This window comes from Leopardus geoffroyi, chromosome B4 (genome assembly GCF_018350155.1).
Source record: "Leopardus geoffroyi isolate Oge1 chromosome B4, O.geoffroyi_Oge1_pat1.0, whole genome shotgun sequence".
Taxonomy (NCBI): Eukaryota; Metazoa; Chordata; class Mammalia; order Carnivora; family Felidae; genus Leopardus; species Leopardus geoffroyi.
Window position 1 is genome coordinate 11761531 of NC_059341.1, and position 16225 is coordinate 11777755.

The following is a 16225-nucleotide window of genomic DNA, read 5'->3' on the forward strand; positions in this document are numbered from 1 at the left end:
AGTTTGGATTGGAGGGAAGGGAGTTTGAACCCCTGGAAACACATAGGGTTCCCTAAATATTTTATGTCACCCGCCCAATGAGCCCGAAGTGCCAGGAACAGGAAGGGGCGGGCAGATCTTGGCTTCAGGACCCAGGGAGGGTGCCCCACTTTACAAAGCTCTCCTTTTCATTGCTGCTGCAGAAAATGGCTGGTGTGCGCCCATTAACTCAAATTGCACTAGCTGGATATTGAGTTGCTTAGAGGAAAAGCCGATTTCTGGGAACCCCTCTCTGAGTAGGGGGTGAGCGGGCACACGCCTATACCTGTATTTTTGCTCAGCACAGCTTTGGAGTTCTCCGTGCCCCCAAAAAGACTCATTCTGAGCAGAAGGCTGCCTGCTATCTTTCTTTCTTGGGGGCGTGGGGGGTGAGGCTGCATTTCATAGGTCACCAAACATATGGTGGGCACTAGCATTGATGACCAGACAATTCCTCCTATCTAAATGGTAAGTGGCTATTTGCAGGGGATGTGTGTTAGAGAAATGTAGAATTAACGCTGTCCCAGCAGCCATATCAGATGAAACGGCATGGGCCGTTGTGGATCTAAGTGAGCCCCAAAGAAATATGGTGCGCACTATCGGACGTCTAGTCTTTTTGATTTGATTATGGCATCTCTTAGCCCAGACCCCAACTATAAAGCATATGAAAGCAAAGGGATCATTCAGGGGGTTCACGGGTGAACATTGTTGATGCAAATTTTTGGACCAAAAAGAACTTTGGTAACCTAACCACCTTTGAAAACTCTTTGTAAGGATTTATTAAAGAGAAGACTTGCCAAGTGTGACTGAAAATTTAGCCAAAGCAAATGCGCTGAAGTATAAAATGAATCCTGATAGAAAGCTGGTGTTTATAAATGTCTTAGAGTTGAAATGTTTCAGGTCAATTTTTTTTTTTGTACTTGGCTCCAGGCACATTGACCAAGCAAGTTTCTCTGTCCTTCCTAGATTTACCTAGCCTCCAGGCACTGAAGTTCACCCCAAATTTCCTATATTTTCCAGCTAACATTTGGTCTTACACATTCTCTTGTGAATCATTGATCATAATGCACTTAGGAGCCGACAGTACAAGAAAAAGACTTCTTACATAGTTACAGGATTGTGCCTCCGGAAAAGAGCTACGCCTGATCACAGCAGGCACAGAGCTTAATGGCAAAAGGGGGTACAGATTGTGTACACCCCAATCCTGATTCTCCACGCCCCCAAGAACAGCGGCTGAAATGAAACTACTTCATAGAGAAAGGTTCTGAAAACAGGATGTCTTCAGTTCACACGCGTGCTGAGCCGTCTGGCTGGGCTAGTTGTGGTCTTGGGGGCATGTATGTACTTGGCTATGCCAGCACTCTTTAGTTGAGAAAGACCAAGAAAGAGAAGTTGTGATTAGTTCCTTTTTTTTTTTTTTTTTTTACATATTTGGTTGCAAAGTCTATGCTGAGCCCCTAGAGTGTATAATTTCCCCTGTTATATTAGCTGTTCATGAAGAGTGTCTGTGTGGGCACACACACACGCTCTTGGACCCACCATACAGGGTCTTCCAGTTGAGGGAGTAAGTACTGGGGGCCGATTGCTGGTCCACACCCTCCACACCAGGCCCTGCACCCTGGCGCAGGGAAAAGGGTGCTTGTTTTTCTGCCCAGTCCACACAAGGGTGCCATCCGGTACCTGCTGGCTTGCATGTTCCCAGCAGACCGTGGGGCATCGGACTGAGTGGTGGGACAACCAGAACTTTTATCAGGTTTCCAAGGCTGAGGAGAGCTGCCAGCTGAGAGCTCAGGACCTGGCACGGGCTCTTGGGGGATGAGGGGAGGGTTCATCCAGAGATGTGAGAGGAGGAGAGGAGCATGAGCCTTCAAGAGGCTATCGCAGAGAGTTGGTACATATAAAAACACTTTACAGACATGAGGTGGCTTCATAGCTGTAGGAAAACGTGTTAGCCTCCTTTGTCACATGCAAGGGTCTCAAGGAGAGTTTACCTCCTTGAGCAGAGAAATTAGCCTGCAGTGCCTACAGAACCCTCAAACTCTCCCTCACCCATTCCCTGCAAGGCCTTTTAGGTGGACCCTGTGATAAGCTTTCATTCATTCATTCATTCATTCAACATGTTTTGAGCACCTGCTATCTTCAAGGATTTTTATGTATACTGAAAAAAACAAGGTAAATCTGACATGGACCCTACCCTCAAAGGTTGCATGAAAAACGGAATTCTGGAATGAGCCTGGAAGGAAGGGTAGTGTTTGATGGGAAGAAGTTAATAGGAATGGCATGAGCAAGAGCATGGAAGCTGGACACACAGTATGTGGCTGGAATCGTACATATCTCCCTGGGCAGATGCCTTAGGTGTGGGCAAGCCACAGGGAGAGAAAGGCAGGTTGGAGGAGGCTTGTTGTTAGTATCATGAACAATAACGAATAGTAATGATGATGTCATGTATCCATCATTTACTGAGCTGTAGAATAGTGCTAAGCACACTCCATTTGACATCTCGTTTAACCATGATCCTGACAAAGAAGGTGTCCTTAGTACACAGATGGGTTCAGAAATTTTCGGTGATTTTCCCAAGGTCAGCTGATTCAACTTAGCTGGGACTAAGATCAAAGGCTATCCTGCCACATTGCCTCTCATGATTTTGTCCAGGCCACTGAATTCCAAACCATGAAATCTGGACTTTATTTAGTAGGTAACTGGGGACCACTGACAGTTATTGAGTTGGGGATTGACACAATCAAATCAGTTAACATTACATCACCATTACTAGGGTCCATTCCACATCTCCAAGAGAAATTCATCTTTAATAGCTCAGCTTGGTGCTACATGTCATCCAACAAATGAGGAACCAGAGAAGGGACATAGGCGTCACTGTGTAAGCAGTCCATATGTTTTCTGCTGTTCTGTTGTTCCATGTCTCAAGGACAAATGTCACAGAAGCTGGATTTGATCTAGAATGAGAGATGCAAACAATAATCATAACACTGCTGGATTTTTTTTAAATTAGTCTATCCTCCTGCTCTGATTATTATCTCTGGAAAGTTCTGTTCATACACATAGAGTTTCATCCCTGACATGCAGACTTCCCTGTCATCTGCTGTTTTCCTGCAGACCATCTTCAAAGCTCCTGATTTATTTTCAAGAAAGTGTCTCAGATCTCTTGTTTTCTTCCAGCCTCCCTTGAGAGGAACTGTATTTAGCATGAGCTCATCCACCTAATATGTTTCCATCAGCAAGGGGACTCTTTCCAGAAAGACAGTGGGCCAGGAAAATGCAGCTCGTGGCCAATTTATTAACCCTTTTCCTCTTGCCTACCTCTTTGTCCCTCTTCTCCTCTCTCTATAACATGGCCTTAGCTTCAACACTCCATCTTCTTTCTTGAGTGCATCAAGATCTATTTATGTGGGCCATACTGTTTCTGTCAGCTCATGGAGAAATTCACTCGGGATGCTGAGCCACCAGCATTCACATAGAAGAGCGTACCTACAGACCCCTCTAATGAGGGCCAGCTGTTCCCCAGCACGGACCTGGAGAACAGCTGACTTCTGTACTCACCTGGCCCAAGGTTCTTGTCACATGGCACCCTTGAGGGAGAAAAGAAGCTTACTCAGAGAGTAAGTCTTTAAAATTAATTATCTTGTATCTGGACAGTAATCCCCACCAGGAAAGAATGTCTCAAGGGCACAGCAAGTGGGGGGAAACTTGGCATCACTTCTGGCTCAGGTGAGTCAGACTGTCCTAGAGGAGAGCCTCTCCTCCTCAGCTATCCTTCTGGCTAGAGACCTCCAGCCTGCCACTGCTCAAAAAGCCACATCCCAGCACTTCTCACTCATTTTCTTGGGGAATCTTGCTAAGATGCAGACTCCTATCCAGCAGGTCTAGGCTGGGGCTGGAGCATCTGCATTTCTAATAAGTTCCTACTGCCGCTGATCCCTGGACCCCACTTTAAGGAGTGAGGGATCTGAAGGAGCCTCTTCAAGGTTCTCATGCCTACCTGTGTATTCGAATCACCTTGGGGACCATTTGAAAATAATGATGCCCAGGTCAACTGAACCAGGATATCTGGGGGAAAGGTGCACTTAGTGATGGTCAAGTGCAAAACCATGACAGCCTAGTCATCCTGCCATCTTGAGCTGAGACACTTCATAGCTTGCAACGAAACACATCTGGACCATAAGTGATAACCCACCTTCCTCTGAGGGCCCAGGGTCAACTCTAGCCCCGGCCTTCAGGTACAGCTTCAACAAGCACGTGGTGCCTCCTCTTATCTGAACCAACCTCTGTTCTTCCTATCACCCTGAGGCATTCCCACTGTGCTTTCCAGAACTCACTGTCTCTCATCAGCAAAATCCCTTATATTCTACAAGTAGGTGGAGAGGGACAAGGAACCATTTCTACACACAGCAGAAAGACACCCACAGACCTGGCCATTGAAGGAACTGCTGTAAACTAGATAGCCCCCCATTTCTCGTGCCTACTATCACATGATATAAGAGATTGAGTAACTCATGCAACAAACACTTATAGTACTGCGTGCCAGCCACTGTTTCAAACACTTGTCAAATATTAACTTGTTCCATCCTTATAACAACTTTATTGTATGGGTACTATAATTATCTAAATGTTATAGAAGAGGAGACTGAGGTAGCTTAGGTGACTTCTCCCAGACATACCTCTAGCAAATGGCTGTTATGGGCTGAATTGTGTCCTCCCCGCCTCCAAATTCATATACTGAAGTACTAACCCTCAGTACCTCAAAGCATGACCTGATTTAAAAATAGGATTTTAGGGTGGGCCCTAATCCAGTATGACTGACGTTTTTATCTTTTTAAAAGGGAAATTTGAACAGTGACAGACAAACACACAGGAAGAATGCAATGTAAAGATGAAAATAGAGGTCTACAAGGCAAGGATTCCAAGGATTTCCAGAAATCCCCAGAAGTTAGGGAAGAGGCATGAGCAGATTTTTGACCTCACAACCCTCAGAAGGAACCAACCATACCAACATCTTCATCTCAGACTTCTTGCCTCTGGAACTGTGAGACAATCGATTTCTGTGGTTGAAGTCACCTAGCGTGTGGGACTTTGTTACGTCAGCTCAAGGAGACTCATACAGTGACAGAACCAGGATTTAAACGCAGGCCATCTGGTGCCAGAACCCAGGCTCTTACCACTCTGCATGGTGGTGGTTGGGGGTGTTCTGTCCTGCAGAGACATAGCCACTCTTCGTCTTTCTTCCTTTGTTCTCTTATCTCTCCCTCTTCTCTTTACTTTCTCTAGCTCTACCATTTCTGCTTTTAATTCTTTCCACATGTGTTAGTTATCTATTGGCTATGCAACAAAATAGTGCAAAGGGAGACCTACAGTAGCAAACACTGGCTATCTCACAGTGTTTGTGCTTCAGGAGTTGGGGTATGGGCTAGCTGGTTGCTGTGGCTCCAGATTGTTAATGAGATGTTGTCCAGCTGCTGTCAGCTGGCGCTGGGACATCTCAGGTCCTGGCTGGGACTGAGGGATCTGCTTTGAAGCTCACTAATGTGGTTGTGACAGGTTTGATGCTGCATAGACTGTTGGGTTGGGGGCCTCCCTCCTCGTCATACCATGTGGGTCTCTTCATTGGACCACCTATAACATGAGTGATCCAAGGAGGACAGAGAGAGGGCAAGTACCCAGTCTTGTTATAACCTAATCTTGGACCTGATACCCCACTGCTTCTGCCATATTCTATTCATTAGAAGAAGGATTACCCAAGGGTGTGAGTGACAGGATGTGGGGATCACCGGGGCCTCTAGAAGGCTGCCTGCCATACCATACTCCCTCTGGGGGTCCACTCAACAACCACTCAGTCACCCTTGCTGACTGGGAGAGGGGGTGGGATCTGGACTCAGATTTGGGGTACAAGTATGAGCAGTAAGAGACAGTCAGTATGGGGACAGACTCACTTGGTGTTGGAAAGAACCACGGTGTTCTCAAACTATATACCTACAATTAATGTCTTTAAAGTCTTTTATTTGTTGTAAAAAATATATATATAGGACAACATAACAAAGTATTAGCAAACTGCCCTGAGGAGAAGCTTCAACCTATAAGACACAGCATTTCCTACTTGTGCTAACAAGGAGCTTTTAATTCCTCGGAAGGAAAATAAGCTTTGGCCAAACACCTCAAATCCACAGGCAAACGCTATCTACCAAATGATGTCAACAAGTTCCTTTTTAAAGAACTCATGAGTTCTGATGCTCCACAGGGAGACAGGAAATGAAGTCGTGCCCTGAAGCAGCTGGTCCTCCTAGCTAGCTAAGATTAAACCCATGCGCTGAGACTGGCTGGAAGGAGGTTTTCTCCCGGGCCAGTTAAACATGGATCCCTGTACCTGTAGAGGAACAGCAACAAGCTCCCAGGCGAAAATCCACCACTGGCTCCAGCAGATGTGGCCCCTTCCTCTAGAACCAACACACATGTGCAGAGGGGTTTCCAGTGTCTGAAGATAATTTTCATTCACTCTTCACACAGCCATGAGGTGAGTGGAAATGGTGTACATCATTATATCTGCTTTGCATATGAGAAAACTGAGTGTCGGAGAGAGGAAGTGACTTACTTGCACAAGGGCCAGAGGCGGGCCTGGGGTGCAGACCTGCTCTCCACAGATCCCAGCCCAGTTTCTCTCTCCCTCATCTGAGCAAATTAGGAAAGGCAATAGCTAAGCAGAGGGTAATGGCTTTAGAATAAAAATAAGAATAGTTTTCACTAAGCCCTCCTGGGCCAACAGTTGATATAACGCAGCCCCCGAGTGGGTCACTACCGGACTGTTGCTTGGGTCCTTCCTGGCCTACTCTCTTGGTTGGACTTACATTCTTGCTTCTGTGGCCACCCACAAGCCCAGCACGATGAGGGCTGAAAACGTGGTCCTCTGCACTTGTCCCACCTTCTTGGGTGAGGCCTTTTTCACTCAACAAAAATTTCCTGAGCACCTCCTGTGTGCTAGGCACCATTCTAGGCACTAGGGTGTGGCAGTGAGTAACATACCCACAGACCTCAGTCTTCCCTGAGCGTCGTGCTCCCCCACCCCCTTTCATTGCTGTCTTGTCAGCCCTTCAGTGTGTACTGGAGATGCAGGTGTGATCAGAGAGCTGGAGTGTGTGTCTGTCACCCAGGGTTGAAGAAGTAGCAAGTAACTTTCCTACTCTCCAGAGGCCAGGCTATGCCAAGCAACCTTTCCCAGGCAGGTGGGCTCCATGACTCCCTTGTAATGGATCCCACATAGAGGCACTGAGCTAGTGTGTGTGGAAGATTGCTATCAAATCACCAGCTGGGATCAGGGAACACCAGACATTATCTGGCATCATAAGCCAACAATTCCCCATGTTTCTCATGGTGCCACTACCCCGCATTAACGCTGAGCTCTCAAACCCTCTGATGTCCCCTCAAGTGGAGCCCAAAGACTTGGTCATGGTCTCAGACATGCCACTAACAAGCTGTATAATCTTGGGTGAATCTTTGGTCTTCTGTGTCCTCAATTATACAGTGATGGATCCCAAAGGCAGCTTCAAGCTCTGGAACTCTCTGACACTCAGACACCTCTGAATCTTCATGTCATGATTGCACTGGATTCTGGTGCCTCTCTTTGGGTTTTGCTCTTTGCCTGGAAAAGGTTGTTGCCATGTCAAGTGTATCCCATTTGCTTCCCGAGAAACGTGGAGAAGGATTTCAGATGAACCTGTGAATTTCAGGCTTTTCCAAACTTGGATCTCAGCCCAGAGGCAAGGAAGAGCGTGAGGTAGAATTGTTTCTAGGACTTATGAAACCCACATTTACTGTAATTTCTTTCCAAGTCTGGTGTTAAATTAACAAGCTCAAATATGAATGTTAACAAGGATGACTCAGGCCTGGAGAATGTGGTAGCATGACACTGGCTTTAACTAATTGCAGCAAAAGAACTTTTCTGATCCATTTGTTGACAAAAGACAGCAAGGTATCATTAATCTAGTTCTGTGATCTCTAAACAGGTTTGATAGTGCACCCTTCTGATAAATTTGTTTGAGCATGCAAGCACTCCAAACATATGAATATTTATATATTTGGAAATTATAGGCATGTAGTATCATATGTACCTATGAACCTATAAAACCTACACAAAGGGAAAAATCAAAAAGGAAAGATCAAAACAAAAGAAACACTTTTGACAGAAGAAAGTTTTCTTTGTTAGATCAATGTGATTTAGCAGGCTACTATTTTTGTAACACAGTATGAAAATCTGATTTTAAGTCTAGTTTATCCACATCCTTGGCTTCTAAGCATTGTTGTAACTGAAAAGTTGCAAAGCAAAAATACATAGATCTAAATGGGAGAGAATTATTGTTGGGGTGATTGTTATTGGGGACTTGGCCAAATCCAAACTGGAAACTTACATGACCCCAAGTAATGACAATACAGCCAATCGGCCTTCTACCCTTCCTGCCAATGACCCTTGAACCCCTCTAGGTCATGTTACACAACCATCACTATAATCCAGGTGCAAAACGTTCCTCAAAGACTTTATTTCTAAGGTAAAATGATGGGTCAGTGTTTATATTTTAACTTAAAAAAATTTTTAATGTTTATTTAATTTGGAGAGAGAGACAGAGCATGAGTAGGGGAGGGGCAGAGAAAGAGGACACACAGAATCCAAAGCAGGATCCAGGCTCTGAGCTGTCAACACAGCCTGATATGGGACTCGAACCCACGAACCACAAGATCATGACCTGAGCCTAAATCAGACGCTTAACTGACTGAGTCACCCAGGTGCCCCTATATATTTTAACTTGTAATAAACACTTAAATTTTTTGAAAAGTCCTAAGTGAATAAAAATATGTACTAATGCCTGTCTCTTAATTAAAGCACTCCAGGGAGCTTGGGGATTCAGACTGTTTAGAGCAATGGTCCTCAAACCCTTGAAGAATGTGGCCTCTTTTCATGGAACTCAGCACATTAGCAAATAGAATTGGCTAAGAAAAGACACAATGCAAAAAACTTAAAAAAAATGAATGTATAGGGGCACCTTGGTGGCTTAGTCGGTTGAGTATCTGACTCTTGATTCTGGCTTAGATCATGATGTCAAGGTTGTGGGATAGAGCCCCACATTGGGCTCTAAGCTGAGTGGGGAGCCTGCTTAAGATTCTCTCTCTCTCTCTCTCTCTCTCTCTCTCTCTCTCTCCCGCTCTCTCTTCTCCTCCCCCACTCGTGCCTGTGCTCGCTCCCTCTCTCTCCCTCTCTCTCAAATTAAAAAAAAATGAATGTGTAAAGAAAAGGTGATATATACATTCGATGAAATATTACCCAGTCTTAAGAAAGAAATCCCGCCATTTGTGACAACATGGAGGACATTATGCTAAGTGAAATGAATCAGTCACAGAAGGACAGATACCACAGGATTCTACCTATATGAGGGATCTGAAATAGACAAATTCACAGAAGCAGAAAATATGGTCACAGTTGGCAGGGCCTGGGGGGAATGGCAAGTTATTCAATGAGTATAAACTTTAAGTCAAGCAAGATGAATATATTCTAGAGACCTGTTGTGCAACATTGTGCTGCTAAGAGAGTAGATCTCATACTAAGTGTTATTACCAAAACAAAGATAAAATAACAAAAAAGAACCCCAAAGGGACTCTGGGAGGTGTTTAATGTCTGTTCTTTGATCGTGGTGGTAGTATCACAGGTGTTAAAAAAATTTTTTTTAACGTTTATTTATTTTTGAGACAGAGAGAGACAGAGTATGAACGGGGGAGGGTCAGATAGAGAGGGAGACACAGAATCTGAAACAGGCTCCAGGCTCTGAGCTGTCAGCACAGAGCCCGACGTGGGGCTCGAACTCCCGGACCGTGAGATCATGACCTGAGCTGAAGTTGGATGCTTAACCGACTGAGCCACCCAGGCGCCCCAGTATCACAGGTGTTTATAGAAGTCCAGACTCACCACATTGTACACACTCAGTATGTACCATCCTTTGTGTATCAATCCTACCCCAATAAAGCTGTAAAAATTGAGTTTGTATTTTACTCCTCAGAGGCACCTGTGTCTGTTAAGCAATAATAAATACATGTAGGAGACCTATTTCATCAATCTATAGGCAAAGCTTGGAGGATATAGGAATTAAGTAACCCTTGCAACCAGTCTGCTATCCTTGACCATAGCCAAGACCCCTTGATCACATCCCCTAGTGGGAGGGCAATTACTTAGGAATAAATATCCAGACTTCTGAGTGGTTGTCTTGAAAACTCAAACCTATTATGTTGAGTCAAACCTTCTAACCAAAGGACCTTAGAGTAAAGCAGGCATTGTGCTGATTGATACTTGTGACCTCGTGGAGCCAAAAGGAAAATGAAAAAAGAAAAGAGAGAGGGACACAGATAAAACACTTGCACGGAATAAGAACCATCTGTGCTAGAATTGAGATGCAAAGAAGTCCCCTTGTGCAGTAGTCCTCAAACTGAACTGGTCACAGGGAACACCCAGGTGCCTTATTGAGCTGCAGGCTATGATTCAACAGGACCAGGATGGGCTGATCATCTGCATTGCTAACAAGCTCCCAAGAGACACAGGTGCTGCTGGTTGAAGACTATACCATGAATGACCAGGCCCTAGAATATGTGTCTTCGACAGTCTTTCTTGAGTCTCTCTCAATTTGCTGGCAGCAGCCAACAGGTGGGAATCCTATAGCGGCTGGCCCAGGGCAGCTGCCTATGAAGTATAGAAGCTCGTGACCAGGAGGGTGGCTGCCCACACAAGTCACAGCTCCTCAGCATTGCCTCCAGCCAAATCAGATGGCATCTTTGGGCTAAACCTCTTTAACTTCCAATTCCATCGCCTCCAAAGAGCAGATGCAGCAGTAAAGCCAAGAAGGAGCCCTGCTTCTTGGAAGGAACCCCAACGGGAGCCCAGCCACGCTTTAGAGAAGAGTCAGTGGCTGAGTGGCTGAAGTTGAAGGCTACAGGCGAATGAAGCCCTTGAGTGTCAGCCCACAACCCTTCCACTGCTGCTCTTCATAGAAAGTCCTCTGTCACCTGAGCCACCCATGTCACAGCCCCAGGAGGAATAAGTTGGTTCTGGACTGCAGGGCAGGGCTGATTCCAGCACCCTGAATTTGAAGACTCAGGGGCCACAGGGATCAGCCATTTCTATCTCTCTCAAGACTACATGGCTCTCCCCATCATCTCATTTCCTAAAAGAAACTACCTTCTGTGATTCCACCATGATACCCAGGCCCCCACATTACTATGAAATAACTGGAAACTTCTATTGTCTTTAAAAGCAGAGAAGATGAAAGATTAATCTGTGCTCCGGGGGGGGGGGGGTGTCCCCTCTACAGTGAGAAAAACTGTTAGACCTGGCTAAAGGGAACCAAAGCACCCCGACCATCCCGGCCCCCAGGGCAATGTGAATGTGTGCAATCCTCTTTTTCTCACAGGAAGTGAGATGGTTTTGAGCAGTTTTAAAGTGACAGTGAATTCTTGCAATGCTCTTAAAAACATCCTCCCACAGATTCACACTTTGAGCAGACTTACTGATGAATCACTTGAGGAAGCCGCCAGGTTAATTTCCCTGTTGAGGGTGAGCTCTGGGAGCCCCTTGTCTCTCCCTACCTACCCCCTATTTGGTTACACATGGCAATAGCAGAGGGTGGATATGAATGAATGAGGGCAAGGGCTGTGACTTTTCCACTCACCCTTTTATCCCCAGCACACACCGGGTAGCACCACACAGCTGTTTGTTGGATGAGTTAATGAATCACCAAATTACCGGGCCAGCCAATGGGACGCCTTCTGTGCCTCCTAGCGGGTCAGCCTCTCTGCCAATTGCGTGTGCTGGATGAATGCCCGCAATCCCATAATGCCGCTCACCTCGGGGCACTCCCTGGAGCACACATGTTTGGGCATTGCTAGTCTCTGCTGTCCTGGTTCTGTTTTCCTTTGTCCACACTCCGTTCTCCCTCTGGCTGGTCATTGGCCTGCCAGATTTAGGTCCCTCTTAGGAACTGCCTGGACACTTGGTCTGCTTCACTGCTTACAGAGGACAGGCAGGAGGAGACTTGTCACAGATCTCTCACCAAGCACGTGTCACCAGCCCCGTGTCTGCATGAACCTGCTCATGAAGGCTGTGAGAGGCGGGGTTCCTGGAAGGTAGGGCTTTTCCACATTTACCTTGTCTTTCCTCTTGTGTCCAGGAAGAACGGCTTTAAAACTTGAAAAGTAGGGGCAACTGGGTGGCTCAGTCGGTTAAGCGTCTGACTTTGGCTCAGGTCATGATTTCACGGTTCATGGGTTTGAGCCCCCTGTTGTACTCTGTTGACAGCTCAGAGCCTGGATCCTGCTTCAGATTCTGTGTCTCCCTCTCTCTCTGTCCCTCCCCTGCTCTCATTCTGTCTCTCTCTCTCAAAAAAATAAACAAACATTAAAAACTTGAAAGGTATTGGTTAAGAACTGAGCATCCCAGCTTGGCATAGAAGGGCAGAAATGACTTCTGGGAAATGGCCAGAACCTGCTTGGAGCCACTAGGGACATGAGTCCACTAGCCTGCCCTGGACTTTGCCCAGTGTCAGCAAAGTGTCATCTTAGGGTCAACATAATGTCATCCCACCACTAGGATGGATGTTGACCCAGTATTCATGCCTGGCCCCCTGGTGATATTCGTAACAGCCAGAAGAGGCTGTGTTCCAAGTCAATTTAATCAGAGACAGTTCCAGATGTTTCCTTTCAGTTGGCCAATTGGGTGTATCTGATGCATTCAGGATGGCTAGAAAGATGCCAGGGGCTTTGAGGACCTAATTAAGAATAGACATGGCCAGGCAGTGATTGCCAAGGATTAGCTGGGAGGGAGGAATGAACAGGTGGACAGAGAGGACTTTTTTCAGAGCAGTGAAAATACTCTGTGATACTATAATGATGGATACATGTCATATATTTGTCCAAACCCCCAGGGTGTGCAATGCCAAGACTGAACCTAGTGTCTGCTTTGGACTTTGGGTGATGATGATGTGTCCATGTGGGATCGTCAGTTGTATCAAATGTTCCTCTCTGACAGGGGATGTTGGTTAAGGAGGGAGACTGTGCACGTGTGGGGGCAAGAGATGTGTGGGAAATCTCTGTATTTTGCTCTCAATTTTGCTGCAGACCTAAAACTGCTCTAGCAAATAAGGTCTTAGAGAATACACCTGATTTCCTCCCTTAAGGGTGTAAGGGTATGATAGGGTTGACCATGTTGGCAGGTGAAAAACTGGGTGAGGCAGACTTGGGGGTAGTTGAGGAGCCCTCTCCCCAGGTGTCTTCTGTGATTCTGAGGAAGTTCTCCTGTGAGAATGAGGTACAGGAATAGAGAGCCATAAACTAGAACCCAGAGCTGGCAGGGCTGTGCTCAGGCAGATCTTTACCTGAAGGGTGGGTTGAGAGTGGGAAAGGGGCAGGAAAGAAATGCTGTTGTTATCACAGAAGCTCATCTCGGGCACCTTGCCCCCACCCTGCTGCGCCCGTCCCCTCCCTCCCTCAGCTTGAGAATGTGGTTTATCTTTGCTCTGGGCACATGCACTGAACTGCGTGTAGGCAGGAAACTTGTCCTCTCCGATGCTTTATTCGTTCCAGAGCAGACCACAGTCAAGGCTGGGACTCCCTGTCTGCTTCCCTGGGGCCCAAACTCCTGCTGGCCACATCACCACGTGTGGGCAAGCCTGAAATAAGGACCCAGCGCTCTGTGGCTGCCACGGTGTCCAAGCAGTTGGGCTGCATTTCAGCTAATTCCCATCTGGCGGTGATTTGCTCACTCCCAGTAGCTCCTTGGAGTGTGGGTGGGTGGCTTTAAGATGACTTTTCTCACTTTTGAATTTTTGCAATTTGCCTGAATCTTCTTATGGGCCTCACCCAGTGGTTCTCAGCCTGGCTGCGCATTGAAATTACTCGTGTGAGTCTTTGCTGGTTCTGATGTAATTGGTCTGGGCTGTGACCTGTGCCTTGGGAATTTTTAAAGCTTTCTCAGATGATTCTAGTGTAAGGGAAAGTGAGACTCGCTGGCACAGCTGAAGCATTTCTGGATCTGATGAGGATTAAATAGCCTGACCCTGAAACTCCTTACTGCCCTTGTCTGGTGAATACAAAGCAGGAACAACCTGGAGAACAAAGAATTAGGATGCTTCTGTCTGTGGCTTCTGTAGGAATGTTTCTTGTCTACTCTCTGTGTTCTTTAAGGGCAAATCCATGAGGTGACTGATCCCTTCCCTTTTGAGCAAAGGATTTAAAATGCTTTTGACACAGATTCTGTATCCCAGATAATGGTGACAGACAAAATATGGAACACTCAGTTAAATTTGAGTTTCAGAAAAAAAAAAAGCCTTTTTTTTTTTTTTTTTTTTTTTTTTTTAAGTAGAAGGGTATCTTATGCAACATCCAGGATATACCTACACTAAGAAATTAATCAAATTCCACTGGGCATCCTGTATTTTTAACTTGATAAATCTGGTGACTGTAATAGATACATTAATCAGAACTTTTTGTTATAGATGACAATACCTAACTCTAAGTAATTCAAGGAAAAAAACCCAAAACCACCACATGGACCACCAGTCCATGTATTTGGGCTGTGTTCAGATGTATCTAGGGAACTCCCTCCATATTTCTTTACTCTTCTCTTCTCCATCCAGTTCTTTCTAAAGAGAAGGAAAGAAGCCCCCCTAATGGCCTATGATCCCACTGGAAGAAAGTCTCTCTGAGAGCTTCAGAAACTGGGAAGACAGATTATTCTGGTTTGAGCCACAGGTCTCTCACTGAATCATTGTAGCCAAAGAAGGTGAATACTCACTTTGCTCTGGTGTTTATCACATGCCCACCCTTAGGACCAGATATGGGTGGTTAGACCAAATATGGGTGGTTTTCCAAGGGAAAGGATTTTGAGCAAACATATGTGTACTCCATTCAAAGAGGAAATGTATTTCTTGCTCATCCCAAAAATGTGAGCATTACTGCCTAAGGAAGGGAGAATCTAAATTAGGATGGCTGTGAGGTCAGAGAGGGGGCAATTCCCCCCTACTAATGGTCTCTAAAATGAACTGCACAGTTGCTCAGTAGGTCTACAGGGAGAGCACACAACACCTTGCCTCCCGCTCTGCCATCCAGCAAGGACTTCTGCATGGAGAAGAGATGATGAAGTTCCCCAGTATATCATTTAAGGAGTGAGAGGGACAGTGCTGTGCTCAAAGGAAGCCTCCTTTGAGGCTCTGTGCACCTCTCCAACTACAAAAGTGGGAGAAACCTCTAGATCTGCTGTGAAGAGATGGGCTTCTGATGCCTGAATGACTCAACCATATGCTCTTGACCCACTGTGCCCCCAGTAACGTCACCAAGGTGACACCTGAAAATTCACTGGCTCCGTGGACAGGTGGATGACTATGCTCCTGGGAGAGCGGGAGATCTACAGGAGTGGCTGCATTCTGCTTTGTGCTGTGAAGTTCCTGTTCATGTGTCTCATGTTTGAGTTCTTGACCAAAGCATAAGCTTCTTGCAGGTAGGGATTCTTGATTCTTTCATAGAAGCCACAATGGGGCTTTGTGGAATGTTTTAAGTTACTAGAAGGATGGGGAGGAGGCTCCTTGATCCTCTTGTCCCCAGCTCTTGTAAATCAGCATTTCTATTTAACATACCTCACCATCAAGAGATGTATCTCAGAATCAACTTTTTAAAATGAAATTGCCTATTACATATTTCAAGAAATTCTGATTGAGAAGATTGAGATGTAGGGTTGGATTGGAATGTATATTTTGGTTTTTGAAGAGCTCCACCAGTAATTCCGAAAAACACTCTTCTTGCCACAAACCACCTTTAATTGAAAATGGTTTGAGCTTGATTCTCTTCAATTGCATGGAATATCAGAACTAAGTCTAGAACAACAATGCCTGTGGTTGATTTCAACACATCTTCACACTATGGTCTACCACAGTTGTGATGGAAATAATTTAGGTTGGCTCACATTTCTTTTAAATTTGCATGCTGCTAACCAACACTAGTTTTATATTTAGAACTACTTTCATGAAAACACAAAAAAACATTTCTAGAAAAAAAACATTGCGTAATTAGGGGAGGTCATTCCTCTTCTTAGGTTGGCTTAGGTATGTTCTGACAGAGCATTCCCCTCTCTTTCTCTCCTAACTCTTGGAAAACATGTTGTGACAGTAATCCCCATGAT